This window comes from Dermacentor albipictus, chromosome 3, assembly GCF_038994185.2.
Source record: "Dermacentor albipictus isolate Rhodes 1998 colony chromosome 3, USDA_Dalb.pri_finalv2, whole genome shotgun sequence".
Classification (NCBI taxonomy): domain Eukaryota; kingdom Metazoa; phylum Arthropoda; class Arachnida; order Ixodida; family Ixodidae; genus Dermacentor; species Dermacentor albipictus.
The window spans coordinates 161573684-161589430 of record NC_091823.1 but is presented as its reverse complement, the minus strand read 5'-3'; the positions used below and the strand labels follow the sequence as shown (position 1 = coordinate 161589430).

Here is a 15747-nt window from a genome sequence, read left to right as displayed (position 1 = left end):
TGCGCTCTTGCCTCGCAGAATAGCAATCCACTTCTAAGGTGGAGAAGGAGGGGGGGCGCTCATGCTCCATTGCGCAAGGGCCCACCTGCTCCCGGTGGTACGGCTCCGCAGTGGTGGCAAATGCCTTCTTCAAAGGCGAAGGGGGACGATTGAGCTCCATTGTCCGAGGCCCCCTTCTAATCCCGGCGGCGCACGACCTGGGGGCCGCAAACTTGTTTGCACTTGTCTGGTGCTCCTCTGGAATGTGCTTTCCTGCTTCTGCATTCCTCAATTAGCTGTGCTGCGTTTCGAAGTGGTTTGGGGAACTCGAAGTAATCACAGGAAACAGCTCCATATCTAACAGCTCGTCCTTGCCCCGCTTGTTCTGAATGGCCGGTGAACTCAATTCGCTGGCCATGAGGAACGCTGAAAGAAGCTGCAGGGTACTGGGGTCGAGCCTCGTTTGACAACCCTCGGGATCCTGGGCCCTGGAGAACATACGTCAAACAAACCAAACAACACAGCGCTGCACCACGCGTAAGCGCAGGCTCTTCACCCCTGACTCGCCAGGCTATTCCTGAGTCAAAATCAACCCTGATCTTTTAGTTCCCCAATTTTGACAAAACAGTTGTAACCACCCTTCCAAACAGCCATCCATTTCTCCTCGAATGCCGACAAGACCAGAGTACTATTGTTGTTGCAAAACAAAAGGGTCGTTGACGATGCAAACAACAAATGAAAACAGCCGAACATAACTTAAATGGCCTAACTACACGAACAGCATGTTTCCAATCTATTGCAGTGGTGTACTTATCGCACGTATTGGTGCCACTGAACAATCTGGTCAACCTCACAAGTGCGTAATCACAAGCGCGCTAGCCTTGTGGTCACTATCCAGAACGCGTACTTGTGTCGTAGGCAAACTCTTCATTACGCTTACTCACGTTTCTTCCTTTAGTCCCTCTAGGACACGTGACTTAAACGAACAATTAAACTCGCGGGACTTACACACTCCGCAGAACCCTTAAAATAATGCGTCTTTTAATAACTCGTTCCACGTGTACTTATCAGAGAAGTCAGAATACGGCTGCCCTCCACACACACTAGCAACCCAGTCATAAATCTGCTTCCTTCCATCCACACAGGACACGCGCTAATGGAACTAAAAACGCTTCTTAGTGCAAATCATGCACTCACTCAAATCTACGCGCTTAACCTTACAAAATTCAAAAACGCTTAAAAAGAAAGAAGGTTAAATATCACACGCGCTTTACCATAGGCCTTTCGACGATAACCTTGACCTTCAGGTTACTCACACACACACACACAAAAAAAAGCCTATCTACTTATTAATGAGCATCTCGCGAGACTACATGTTTACACAAACGCGTCTTTCAAATCTCGGAGCTTTCTCAAACAAAAACACAAAGCTCAAACCTTACACATTGAAAGAAATCTCAGTCTCAATTCGCGAACTTTCCGATGCTCAAAAATAAAAAACAACACACTTCATTTTTACGTAAGGGCTCTTGGCCTCCCTTTCCAAACGCTTACGTCTGACTCATACTTTGAGTCTGACTCTGGGTGGGCGCGGTCTCAAAGCTACTCTGGCTGCCGAGAGACAACAAAAGGGCTGATTCACTATCAGCTCCCCCAAGTCGTTACGGTCTCCTGCCAATTTGCGTCCTCCTGCCCCGCTTTCAACAGGACCTCGACTGACCGCGTCGCTACTCCCTACCTGGTCTCGTCCTGCCACCTTGCGTTTCTTCGAACTGCACGCTGAGCTTTGAAAAGAACTACGAAACGACGAGGAGATTAACTGCCCCGTGCACTTTGTCCGCGTCCGTGCAGAACATGCTTCGCGGTCCCCCTTTGACCTGTGGTTTGAACGCTCTGGATGCGTCAACATCGTCCTTGACGACCGCACCTTTTTCCTCGCGCCTTGCCCCTTTGGGTTTCTCGCCATCTTTGGCGGCACTACATAAATTACCGTCTTTCGGTCTCTACTGCGCTTCTTTTTACGGCGCTTTCTCTTTGCACTCGCTTTCATGTCGCCTTCTCGTGCCTCGTGCTGGCCGGTACACATCTCGTCGGCCCAGATCGGTCTCTTACCCGCACAGTCCGATTGATTTTCATTTAAATCAATAGTCTCTCTGCCTCGACTGGTGGACAGCTCAACCGACTCTGGCACAATGTAGCAGGCTTTACTTGAGTTTGACAACTCGCACTCTTGCGAACTGCCCTCTACTACATTGCCCAGCTCACGCTGTGCATCGGCACACAGCCCGTCGGTATCGATCACTGTCTCACGCGCACAGTCCGAATGATTAACAACTGAATCATCCCTATCTAGGCCATCTAGACTGGCGGAGAGCTGCACCGATCCCTGAACAATGCAGTTGTTCTCTCGTGAGCTACGGAGCTCGCCATCCCGAGAACTATTCTCAACTGCATCGTCCAGCTTGCACTTCACTTCTGCACGCACATCTGGCTCTACATGGGTGCTCGCTTCTGTCGGGTCAGAAGTACCCTTTTCTTCGCTAGCAACCTCGCTAACATTACCAGCGACGCACACACGCGGTAACTGTGCCAATTTGTTCGCAGCTGGCCTAGCTGTCTCTACAGTCATCTGTTGGCACAGCACCTCGTCGCTCTCACTACGGCCTTTAACGGCCTCTGTTGCCACTAAGGCATCATTAGCAGCTAGCCCTTTCCCTTCACTTATGATTCTGCAGCTAATCTCACAGGCACTACTCTTTTCGTCGGCTTCTGGCGAAAATCCGCTCGATGCTGCCTCATTCTTTCGCTCTGTACTACCTACAGAATTCTCAGACAGCCGTTGTCTCTGTGCCAATAACTGATCACAATACTGTATCTCTTTGATCAGTGCTGCCTTCTCTCTCTCATACTTTTGCTCACGCTCAAGCTTACGTTCCTGATACTCACGTTTGCGTTCATTCTCACGTTCGTGACGCTCATACCTAAGAGTAAGTTCTTGAAGCTCATGCTTCCGTTCATTCTCGCGTTCTTCACGCTTATGCTTACTCCCAAGTTCACGACGCTCCCGCAAACGTTCACGACGCACACGCTCCCGTGGCTCCTGTATCACCTCCCAAGCAAGCTTAATGCTTTCATCATCATTGCCACTATCTTGAATCGCCTTTATGATAGCTGGCGTTTCCATCCGTTCGTCCGCCTCAACTCCCAAATCGTCGCACACCAACAACAAGTCTAACCTCGTCAACCTTCTAAGATCCATGGCAGCTGCCCCGATGGGTGGTTAAAACTGTTTTCCTTAATTAATTTGTGCAAACACACAATGCAACAAACTCCCGATTCCCAGAACTATCAAAATGAACACACAGCATTTGAGTCTGGCGAATCATAAGGAAAAAAACCACGCGCTCACTTACGGTTGCAGCACCCTGCCATCCGGTTCATTTGTCCGCTGTTCCCGGTTCCTCCGGACTCCCTGGGTCGAAGGCTCGCTCCTTCTTCGCTACTCCCAGTTTCTTCGGACCTCTTTCGACGAAGGCTCTCTCTTCTTCGTTCTTCCCGGTTCCTTAGGATCTCTCTCAACGAAGGTTTATCCGTAGCGCTGCCACCAGCTTATGCATTCGGAGGCGATCCTACCGCTGCCAACCAGATGTAGGGGTTGAGGGCCGGACTTCGGGATGAAAACCCAAAACTTGGGAGTATTTATTCTACATTATGTACAGAGAGGTGAGCGTCAATTAACAGTCGTACAGTCATTACGGGCCAGCAGCAACTCGGACGCTGCGGCCCGCGGCAAGAAGTTTGAGAGAGGTGAATCAGGGAATCAGGGAATGCTCTGGTCTCTCTGGAATGCTTCTTATAAACCCTTCGAGCACTGGAAGTCGCGTCATGTTCGACCAATGGGAGAGCCCGCTCAGATGACGCCACTTTCAGCCAATGGTAGGCGCCCATGCGATGGTGTCATACCCGGCGAAGAGAGTCGGCGCCTGGTCCTCCTCTCTTGATCACTTGAACCCCCTGCGCTCTTGCCTCGCAGAATTGCAATCCACTTCTAAGGTGGAGAAGGAGGGGGGACGCTCATGCTCCATTGCGCAAGGGCCCACCTGCTCCCGGTGGTACGGCTCCGCAGTGGTGGCAAATGGCTTCTTCAAAGGCGAAGGGGGACGATTGAGCTCCATTGTCCGAGGCCCCCTTCTAATCCCGGCGGCGCACGACATGGGGGCCGCAAACTTGTTTGCACTTGTCTGGTGCTCCTCTGGAATGTGCTTTCCTGCTTCTGCATTCCTCAATTAGCTGTGCTGCGTTTCGAAGTGGTTTGGGGAACTCGAAATAATCGCAGGAAACAGCTCCATATCTAACAATATCGATAACCAGATGAAGAGGTGGTGCCGGCGTCTGCGATTGGTCCGCTTTCTCTTACTTAGCTTGCAGTGGCTCATCGACAATCGCGGCGGCATGCAACGGAAGCTTAAGAATGACGCTAAAATGGATCCTCAGCATAGAAGAGTTGGCAGAATGAGGTCGTAAACGTGCCAAAAGTTATCAAAAACGTTACACAGCCACACAAAGTTTATTACACGCAAATAAACCCATGCTCTCTGGCAGGGGCAAGTAGCCAGTGTCGGAGTGATCGCAGCAGCCATCCTTTATTCCTTTCGGTATGGTGCAGCCTGCGGCTATTCAGAAGAAAATTCAGTTTTGTTTTGCCTATGAATGCATTTTTGACGCGTACGCATCACTTTGACGTGGTGAGTTTTTGCGGTTTTGTGACGTCGCGTGACAGGCAGGTGAAAGTGGGTGCAGCCCGAAATCTTTTGGCCAATAGCCAAGAGCTAATGACAAAAAGGCATCGAATCAGAAATAACTTGTTTTGTTCGGTCAAATTATATATAATCAGTGTGTACACGTCACATCAGGTGGGGAGCTATCGCAGTTTTAGTGACGTCACGTGACAGACGGGTGAAGTGGGGGTGGTCCAAAAAAGTTTTTGTTCAATCGTGGTATGCTGATTGCAGAATTGGAATAGAAAAGTTTGGAATAGTTGTACAACTCCAACTGTTCCAAAAAGGCCTATTCCTCTGCTCCGAAACTTCTCCAAAATGTTCGTGTGGATCCAGATGTTTGTGTGTTAAACTGCTCCAGAAGGATGTATTTCCTGCTCCAAAAATTGCTCCATTATAAACTGTCTGGACCACCACTGGTGGTCCCAAAGTGGCAATTTGGCTGCTTCTAGAACTGCTTTAACTCACCCACTTCAACCCTTTAAATGCCTTATGCAGGGACATTCATATTTTGCTGCATTCATATTCATAAATGATTTTGCACTTAGCGCTGCTTTCATCTTGCTTAAAATTTTGCAGAAAGATCATGTTTTATTGTCTGGGTTGTTCAACATAACACTTTGGCTCAGTTACTTGCTTGTTTTCATAAGAAAAAGAAATGCTACGTTGCTTTTGTTTATAAGAATGCTGCTGCCAAGGTGGTGCTAGCATAAACTTGTATTGCCGCCTGCCAGCAGCCGTTGAGGAACTGGTGCCGTGTGTTTCCCAGGCTCCCTGAAAACGAACGGAGGTTTATGCTCACTGCTTTGGTAGCAGCAGGCCCATGAATGTAAGCAACTTGCATATTCTTTTTCTCTTAAAACCAGACAGGTTTTTCAATCAATGCAATCTTTCTGTTAAATTTCTGTAAAATCAGTGAACAGTCATTTTTTAATGATATTAAGTGAAATATGGACGTTGTTTTGTATAACTTTTTATCTCGTGGGAAAATGGGAAGGCGGGACCACCTAAATGACCTTAAAACAGCGCTAGCAGAAAGAAACTATCAAGAAGTTGTTCTCGATAGAGCTTGTGATGTCGCGTCAAGATTGGAGAAACAGTAGGAAGATAAGAAACAGCCTACACCAGCATCTGACAGACAGCCAGCCTTTATAACAAAATATTCTAATGCACTCCCAAACATAAACTACATCCTACAAAAATACCACCCAATATTATCAAGTAACGAGCATCTGAGAAGAGCGTCCCCTGATGTACCAAGAGTTACCTTTTGCCCCAACAGAAACATTAAAGGCATGTTAATGCGTGCAAAAGTCGGCCAACATCATTCCCCCGTATTAAAAGCATGTTGTCCCCCCAAGTGCAAGACCTGCAGGCACCTTCAAAGTGACATTAAAATTAAAAGCACCGCAAATGGTTACATGCACGGAGTCGAAACTAGCTTTACTTGTACAAGTTCGGACAGGATTTATATGCTTGATTCTTCCTTCTGTAAGAAACAATATATTGGCGAAACGGGACCATCAACGAACATCAGATTAAACGGATTGCGTGGGCACAGCTAAAAAGCTTCCCAAAGGTGTCGCTGAGCATTTCAACCAACCAACTCATAACTTTGGTGAACTTAAACTCTACATCTCACAGTAAAATTTCTGTTATGAATGAGAGAGGAGATACAGAGAATCATAGCTTATCCATAAGTTCAAGACATTGCAACCAATAGGCATAAACATTTCAAGGGGAACTTTAGAATCTATTCGCTATGGTAAATTTCGAGCTCTGGACAACAGTTAGTTTGGTTGCGTAGCGATTTTTTTATCTTTCTTTTTTTTCTTTCCCTTATTTTCCTTTCTTTCCTTCTATTTATTTATTCTCTTTCAGTGTCCTTATATATATATATATATATATATATATATATATATATATATATATATATATATATATATATATATATATATATAATGTGTGTGTGTATATATATATTTGTTTTTTTTTCCATGAGCGCCGGTTTCTGCCACTCCTGCTATTATCTCTTTCACTGACAGGATAGCCCACGACCATTAGCAAAGCAGGTAATAGAGGGCTGCTGTGCACGCTGTTGACATGCCGACTGATACACCACCGTTAACACGCGACTGACAGACAGCCATGTCACTGGCATTGTGCACAGCATTCCTTTATTCTCAATTCTACACTCTCGCCGTTAACACATCTTCTCTCGTTGCTGCAACCACCCGCTTTACCCTCTCTTCCCTTTAGAAGAACCCTACCTATATACACTGTGCCGAGGAAAGCATATGTCGCCTTGAAAAAGACAAGTCCACTTGTCAAAATGATGTTTCCCGCTTTCACCTTGTTCTCGTATTGCTCATTGTCCTTTTTGTCTCTTACTATTTGTAACTATAGTCATGGATTTCTGAAGATCATTTCTGAGGAAATTTTACACATGCTTCTAGACATTTTGTGATGGAATTCACGTTTGCTTTAGCTGTTGTTTTGCATGCTTAGTGGTTTAGAAGCTCTGCATCTCTTTACTGTTGATGCATATGCGAGTTTCAGATAACACTGCAGCAATTCTCAGAGAAAGATACAAAAGTGACAATGTGTACATCTGTTGTATGCATATAAAGAAATGCCCACGTTTGTCTTTATATTAGACTCTGCATCTCTGGTGGTCACCCTTTGCATGAGGTTTGTGACAAGCTAAAATCATGTTAAAAATCTGTATACAGTAAGAGAGCACTCGCTTAGCACACCAAACACAATATTACAGCCTTTTCAAGAACATTTGCCCGAAACGAAAACAGGCTTTATTGAACTGCATGATGAAACTACATAAATGTGCAAGAATATTGCACCTTGTACTTGAAAAGCTCGAACCCTTTTCTACACAACTCACGGGAGGGTGCTACAAACGATCCATTCTTGCATACTGCAAGTGTTAATTATGTGTTATATAAAATTGCTGCAAAATATGGTTGCACATAACCATGCCATAGTCTACAGAACTTCCTAAAGGGTCGTTAAAGAGAAACACCCAGTCAATTTAAACTGACAAGATATACTTACAAAACTCAATTTTCGATTATTTCTTGGTAAGATGATTATTACAAGGGAAAATGAAGGTCAAAGTCTAGCTTTCTCATGTTTTCAGAGGGATTAAACTATTTCACCCTTCAAGAAGAGGGAAGGGATGAAAGCAGGCATAAAGCTGCATGGTTACAGCTTGAGTGTGCCTGTGGCCCCGTTTTGTGCTTAAACCCTAGTTCCTGTGCATCAGTATGATGTTGCTGATTTCAAACCATTTTCTTATATCAGGGTCATTGTGGCTCACTAAGAGTTATTGAAACTTGCCAAGTTTAGTCCTTGGCTCTTTTAGAATGCAGTGTAGTCCACCTTTGTTGATAAACTAGGCCCTAGCAGATGCCCTCAAAATACATGACACCATGGCGAGCTGGTGCGGAAACTTGAAAGCGGCATTGCCACCTCATTGCCACCTGTATTTTGCTGTTGCGTCTTTTCTTGCTTGCCTAGTCACCTTACTGGTAAGAGGGAGATTTTCGGTATTGTAGAAAAATAAGCTAGTAATACAGCTCAGTTTTATTTTTCCCTTTGTTGCCCCTTTAAGTAATAGGTGCCCAAGTGTGCTTTGTTTACTCATGTCTCACAGCAGCTCACGTGACTCCCTATGGAGTTACCATTTGCACTTTATCTTTTTGTTGTTTATCACTGATACCTCACTATCACTGTGCACTCGGTTTTCTGAAGCTTACAGCCAAGAAAATGCAACTCTGTCACTATTACACCTGCTGAGACTATACTCCATTAAGATTGGCATCTGCCTGTACATTGGCAGTCCACCCGTTGCCAGTGTCAAGCTTACTATGCCTTGACAACTCATGTCCTTGCTAGACCTTCCTTGTAGCAGCCCTCCGTGTGAGGTTGCTTCCTGCTCAGTGTGCGACGGGAAGCCCACTGCCATAGCCATACCTGCCAACTCTTCAGAATTTTCCATAATATTTATGAATTTCGAGCACCCTTACATTTTTACAAATCTTGCTTGAAACTTTAAGGAAAACACTTTATTTGCAAAAAAGAAAAACATGAAAATGCAGTAAAACTACACCCTAGTACATTGTGTCACCACGAGAGGGCAATATGTATGCGTGGTATCATCATTACTGTGTACTAGATAGGGGCAGTGTGTTCAGACGGTGGAGTGCGCCACGCACCGCTTTGAAGCCGGGAGCTTAGACAGGTCCCGGATCTATGCGGCGGCGCTGCAGTCGCACGGACTGTACAGACGCGTTCTCCGCGTGTTGTGGCCAGTTGCAGCACGCTTGCCATGTGCTTGCTCTGAAGGGCTCTGAAGGAATTCCTCGAGTTTCTGTCTCGTTGGGAGTCACATGCAAAAGGATTGCCATTTGTTGGGCGTGTTGGTAGACTGACTTGGAAAGCATATTTAGCGCCAGCGAACTAGGACAAAACGGAAACGACACCACAATGCGTTAACTTCAACTTGATTTTCAGTAAACACCCGCCTATTTAACTGTGTGTGGGTTAAATAGGTGGGTGTTTCCTGAAAATCAAGTTGAAGTTAGCGCATTGTGGCGTCATCTCCCTTATGTGCTTGTTTGCTGGCGCTAAATATGCTTTCCATTGCAAACGGGCTTTGCGGCTTGAGCCAGTCGACGGCAGATAGGCTCCGTGTGACATTGTGCAGCACTTTGGCTCTGTTAGAATACTTGGAAGGAGAGGGTTTTAAATACCTATGGACATCTAGACTAAGCCAATAAAAGTTAGAGAACTTCTTGTGAGGTAGTCGTGCGGATCCAACGATCACCCAATCCTGCTAGTAACAGCGCAAAATGTAGACAAGGGACGAGACAAGAAGACACCACAAGCGCTTGTGGTGTCTTCTTGTCTCGTCCCTTGTCTACATTTTGCGCTGTTACTAGCAGGATGGAAAACCAACAAGCCCAAGCTGCTATTCTAGCGATCACCCAATGCCGTCTCAATTTTTTATTGTTGTGAATTGCCTTTTTACATATTGGCGAAGGCAATGCAAACAGGGAACACAGAAGTCAGTAAATATTTGGTATCGCTACTTCATTCACCTGATAATTCTGACAAGGAAGAGGATGTTGCCTAACAATTGACGAGTTAGTTTAAGCTGGAAATCTGACGCTGGTAGAGCAAAGGCTAAATAGTACTCCGGCAGAGCACCGGGCTTATGTGGAGGAAAGGAGCGATGACTGCCTCATCCATTATATATGGCAGGGTATGTCGCGCAGAAATTTTTTATTCGCAAGAAATGTGAGGACTGCCGCTCTCTTCTTTTGCAGGACTCTAGTGTCAGTAGCAGTCTCAAAATTCACGAAATTTGTTGACAGGGGAGGATTGCTGTATCCCTCCAAGTTGCTTTTCGAAGCACTACAGAAACTTGAGGGAATTTCCTTACGACCTTCTTCAGCAAAAAGGAGCTTTGCAGCGACAGCATAGTTGATGTCATGATTCTAGTGAAAGCTTTAAATTTGGCTATATAGGCTGAAAATTACATGCTGATAATTTCACATCAACAGTTGTGCGTTTTTATGTCCTTACAAGGCTGCACTTTTACGTTAAAGATGTTAATCAGTGAAGAGAAGCATGACGAAAAAAGAAATTGCACTTTAACGTTAGCTATACTGTTCTTAGCAGGCTGGTGCAACATATGTATGCTGACCCTGCTTTGTGTTTTTCGTCTGAATGCACAACTTTTTCTGGTGCATTCAAAAAGCTAGTTTTATGAATATAATTAAAAATGAATTAAGTAATTTATTTGCGCATATTAATTCCGCTGTAGGTCTCCGTTGTTTGGGTAGGAATGTACTTGCACTGTTTTTCTGTGTTTTGGCATGCTGTGTGCAGTTTTTCAGAGATCCCTTTTGCTTGACGTCGTTCCTACCTGTTTTATTCATTCCATAGAAATGTAGGATGTCAGTGTGTCTCATACTCGCACATGAGCCTGACGTTTGGGAACACTTCATGATGTAAATAAAAAAAAATTCACGAATAAACTGTGCAAATGTAGTTGCGGTGTGCTCGTGAAAGCGAATGAAAGAACGAGGGACAAATGTTTATCGCGAAAGAAGGTAAATGACAAGCAGGGAAGCTCTTTGGCTTTGGGCTATGTAAGTACGTATTGTTTTGCCTTCTCTCCTACAACAGCGGCTGAGGAATTAGAGAGTTTTAGTATAGCGTAAAGCAGCAAACGCAAAGAGTTAGCGTTAGCGTTGCGTGCACCACACTGCGCATGCGCTATACGTAAACGCTGCTGGAGCTCTTACGTACGTACGCTATTTTCAGGATTTAGCGCTGAACGCTAACGCACGCAAGGGGAGCCTTACGTAAGGCAAGATGGCGGCGCCAGTCGAAGTGAGAGCAGCCCGCTTCGGATCTATCGAGCCGTCTGCCTGCACTGCTAGGCTCTATCCTTCCCCACTAATGCTCGTGTTCGCCTTAGATTTGTGTGATGATGCTTCGGCAGCGGTGCACAGGTGACAAATGGGCGTTGTTTACGATATACGTTCTCGATTAGCGGCGCAGTAGGCTTAACGAGAGGGTTTGCTCATAGAGTTAGTAGAGCAACTCTATGGGTTTGCTTAATGTGTTTGCTGTATCCGCCTCGAGATGGCGCCCAAGTGTATTTCGCTCATTCGCTTGGTCTAAAGCCGCATGTGGAACCGATGCATGTCATGTTTTCCGCAGCAAAACACAGTATAGTGTGGTCGGTGCTGTGGTCACAATGCGTGTGCGTTTTACCAACGACGACGATATGAACCTTGTGAAGGAGGTTTTCGCCTTGAACCCATTCGGATGGACGTCAAGGTGGGCGTCCGTTGCAAAAAATTGGAAAGAAGTGGGAAATCCGCTTTCTGGAAGAGAAATTGCCGGCGAAACGTCCCCTCCGGTATAGCTTCGACGTTGAGTGGATCTTGAGGACACGTAGAACCTGCGCGGTCGCTCTCATTACCGAAGCATGAGGGTGTCTATGTCATCCCAACTTAAAAAAGGACACGTAATATGGGTCCTACAGAACACTCGATCGCAGCATGCCAAGATTAATCGGTATGTTTCGCGACTCTCGACAAAACAACGCTCAAACCAAACACCTACATGCGTAATTAACGCAGCGACTGTGGCTTTCGATAAGCTTGACTTAGGGACACACTTGCGGATTCGGCATTGGATAAGCTCGACATTTCGTGTGGATTTGGCTTTCCAGTACTTTGTGTCTTTACATCTAGATGGCACTGTATTTGTTTGCGTTAACGTTAACGCTTTTCTCCGTTCCGCTATTCTAAAACACTACCTTCTGCCGCGCAGTGCAGTCTTTGCGTTAGCGTTGCGTCGCACGCTAACGTTAACGCAAGGGTTTTACGCTATACTAAAACTCTCTATTAAGCGCTTGACGTTGAGTCACAGATGCCGTGGCCGCTTTTTTATGAATGTGAACCGCAAAAGAAAATGTGCGCACCTGGAATCCGAGTTAGTTTAAATCAATTAGACGTCCTTTACTACGGCGTTATTTGCAGCCGACTTTTCCGTTCGAATAATTTCTAGTTACGTGGCAGCGTGGCTCAAAGCAAATTTAACGGCTTTACGCCACTACTTTGGTGTCTGCAAAACCTTTGCTGTCAGGTTAATAAATGCGTCTAATGGGCGTTGAAATGCGCTAGGTGTGCACATACAATTCATCTCTTATATGAAGTGAGTTTCGGGGATGCATCTTAACACTCGCCGATAATTTGCACGTCTATTTGATTGCGACAGAAAATGATTATCAAAATATCAGCATGCAGCGCTGGCGCTGCGCCGTACGTTTCGTACAGCCCATGTTCTTACAGCGCCATCTTGTGCTATCTACATGAAGTGCCTCAGCGGCGAGGGCTTCCTGAACACACTGCCCCTATTCTAGTACACTGTATCATCGTCAGCAGCTGCGAGGTTGTAACGACTTCTGTCGTCTGCTAGGGGAGTCACGAATCCATATGCAAAGCTCGATAGTGCCGATAGCACTTCTAGCGCCTCTGCAAACCTGTTGTCGTTCTGTTGCCTCTGTTCGCGCAGGCATGGGGGTTTGGACTTCAGTCAGCTTCAGTCAGTGCAGTGTTCACCTTGCCTTTTGCGGGACTAGCTGCCGCGTCAGACACAGTGCGACTCTGGCCTGTGGTGGCTTCGCAGTACAATTCATTCATTCATTGTGACAGGGGACGATTGCTGTATCCCTCCAAGTTGCTTTTCGAAGCACTAAAGAAACTTGAGGGAATATATTTACAACCTTCTTCAGCAAAAAGGAGCTTTGCAGCGACAGCATAGTTGATGTCATGATTCTAGTGAAAGCTTTAAATTCAAAAGTCGGAGCCCTGACAGTGCTTGCAAGTGTTTTTGAAATCGTACACGGCAGAATTTCCATGGTTTATGCTGTCGAAGGAAGGGGAGAAGTTCGGATTCTGCACCACGTGTACCTATGATATGAACATCTTGCATGGCGGCAAGTTTGACATCATGGTCCACATCGCTTCGAAAAAGCATCAGGGATAAGTGCGAGCCGTGGACAGCCAGCCAAGCTTAGCAAATTTTGTACGCAGTGACAATGACTTCTGTGTGATTCGTGCAGAATGCCACAGCATTTTTAGTTGAACACAACATTCCGCTGAGTGTCAGCAATCATGTCAGACTGCTTTTCCGGAAGATCTTGCCAAGTGCGAAGAAGCGAAACGCTACACCTGTGGACGAAGAAAGATGACATCAATTGTTCGGGAAATGGCTGCTAATGCAGAGACTCCTTTGCTGGATGCCCTAAAACAGCAAGTATTTTCGATCGCTGTGGATGGCAGTAACAATAGGAATATTCAGCTTTACCATATTGTTGCGGCATATTTCGTTAAAGAAACAAGTACAGTCGAGAGCCACCTTCTTTGCCTTGGGACAATCCAAAAGGAAGCGACGGGTCACAAGATTGCAAATCTGGTTCGGGACGAGATGAAGTCTTGGAACTTGCCTGTTGGAAACCTGCTGGCTATGCGTTCGGACAATGGCAATGTCATAATCGGCAAGAAAAACAGTGTTTCTACTGTATTGAGAGAGGCTCAACCAGGTTTGATAGGGCTTGGATGCCCCTGCCATCTCATCAACTTGGCTGCCCAAAAAGGAGCTTCATGTCTTCCTGTAAAGGTTGATGAGGCTTTGGTTGACATTTTTTTTTTACCTAGAGAAAAGTTCGAAACGAAAAGACCGACGAGAAGCTTCCAAAAGATGCATGATGCCAAGGTCAGAAAGATGTTGAAGCATTTGCCGATACGTTGGCTGTTGTTGGAAAAGTGTTTGAAGAGGCTGCTTGACCAGTAGGAACCACTACTCGGCTTTTTTTTAAATATGAAACAAAGCAGTGCAGCAAGCAGAGCTTGTTTTTGGAGTCATACCAAGTTCTGAAGACTTCCTCACAATCCCCCAAGAACCCCGCACTTATCCCAAAGTCTGCTACACATCTTCACAAGACTGCTGCAGGCCTCTGGAAAGAAAGCACTGACAGCGATGAACTCTCACTAAAGAGGAAAAGAGCTCATTGTGGACCTCAAGCAAAAAAAAATGAAAACTTCATATCAAGGATACTGTGGAAGCCAGCCACGTGACCCGTAAGGAGTGCCTGTTTTCTTTTTTGTCATCGGAGCTAAACAGGGCATGCTTTTTCTCCAAAATGTTATGTTTTTGAGAAGGCAAACTGCCTTCTGGCACAGGCTCCTCAGATTCATATACTGAGGGGCCTCTTGAACCGCCTTTTTGAGGATCTCCTGACTAGGTTTGTGCACCCAGGTGTTGTCAAGGCACGTCATTCATTGCTGGAAGTTGACTATGGAGCTGCAGAGAACCAGAAAGGTGAAGACATACTCCTGGGCAGCACAACCTGCTCTGTGGTTGAGGCACTTAGCTGCAGTGAGAGAAAGCATTTCTTCTCTGCTGTATGTCGGTACTTAATGGCAGCATGCGATTACATTCGCCACGAATTCCCGCTAGAAGATGTCAATCTCAAGATGGGTGAAGTTGCTCAAGTACAAGCTCTGGCAACTGCTTCATTCAACAGTTTATGTCAGTTTGTTATGGCGTTCCCTGCTATCCTACCCCAGCAGAGTGGCGAATCAAAAAAAGAAGCAATCGATACTCTTGAAGTCGAGTTTGCCAACTTGCAAGCATATCAGGTTCCAGCCGACATAATGAATGAGTCAAGATGCGGTGTGCAGTAGTTGCAATTAGGAAGCGTTCGAAGGGTAGACGGATCGCTCAGGTTCCACAGAATTTCAATGGTTATGCTGGGTATTCTCTCCATTCCCCACAGCAGTGCTGAATGTGAGAGAATATTCAGCACTGTGAACAAAACTCGGAGTTTCGCTCATCTGTCTGTGAGAAAACACTTGAAAATCTGCTGATGGTCAAGGGGCACCAGAGTGGTACCTGCTTTGAGCAAACCTACACGGAGAAGTTTCTGAAGCAGGCAAAGTTGGCAACAGCAAAATCATTTCAAAAAGGAATTGTGCCCCAGTGGAGTTTTCGCGCTTTACTCTTCAAGACATGTATTTCACTTGCGGTTGTGAAAATGTGAGTAAGCGTGTCACAAAAGGTAAGTCCCTTAAAACAAAAAGTGCTGCCGTGCACCCCCCCCCCCCTGCTTGCTGGGATAGTTTTACGAATTTCCAAATCTTCAGGTTGGCAGGTATGGCCATAGCTCAGCCTTACTGCATCTCCTTTTAAGCGGAACACCTGTACTCACTGGCTAATGAGTTCTGCAGAAGCCTGCTGAATTTATTTACCATTTTCAGTGACTCTGTAATTTGCCATTTTCAATGTCACTGCAATCTGCTAGACTTCTGGTCAGCTGAGATAGCAGAGGGGCTTCCCAGAAAAGGCATAAGTCTCATGTTTGATACCCAGACTAGGGCAGATTGTTCAA

At 45.7% G+C, this 15747-nt stretch overlaps 1 long non-coding RNA gene across 2 annotated transcripts in view; it reads left to right on the top strand.

The window, feature by feature from the left end:
• LOC135905214 (uncharacterized) overlaps positions 1 to 15747 on the top strand; it is an 81295-nt gene that overhangs the window by 63167 nt on the left and 2381 nt on the right. The window lies entirely within an intron of this gene.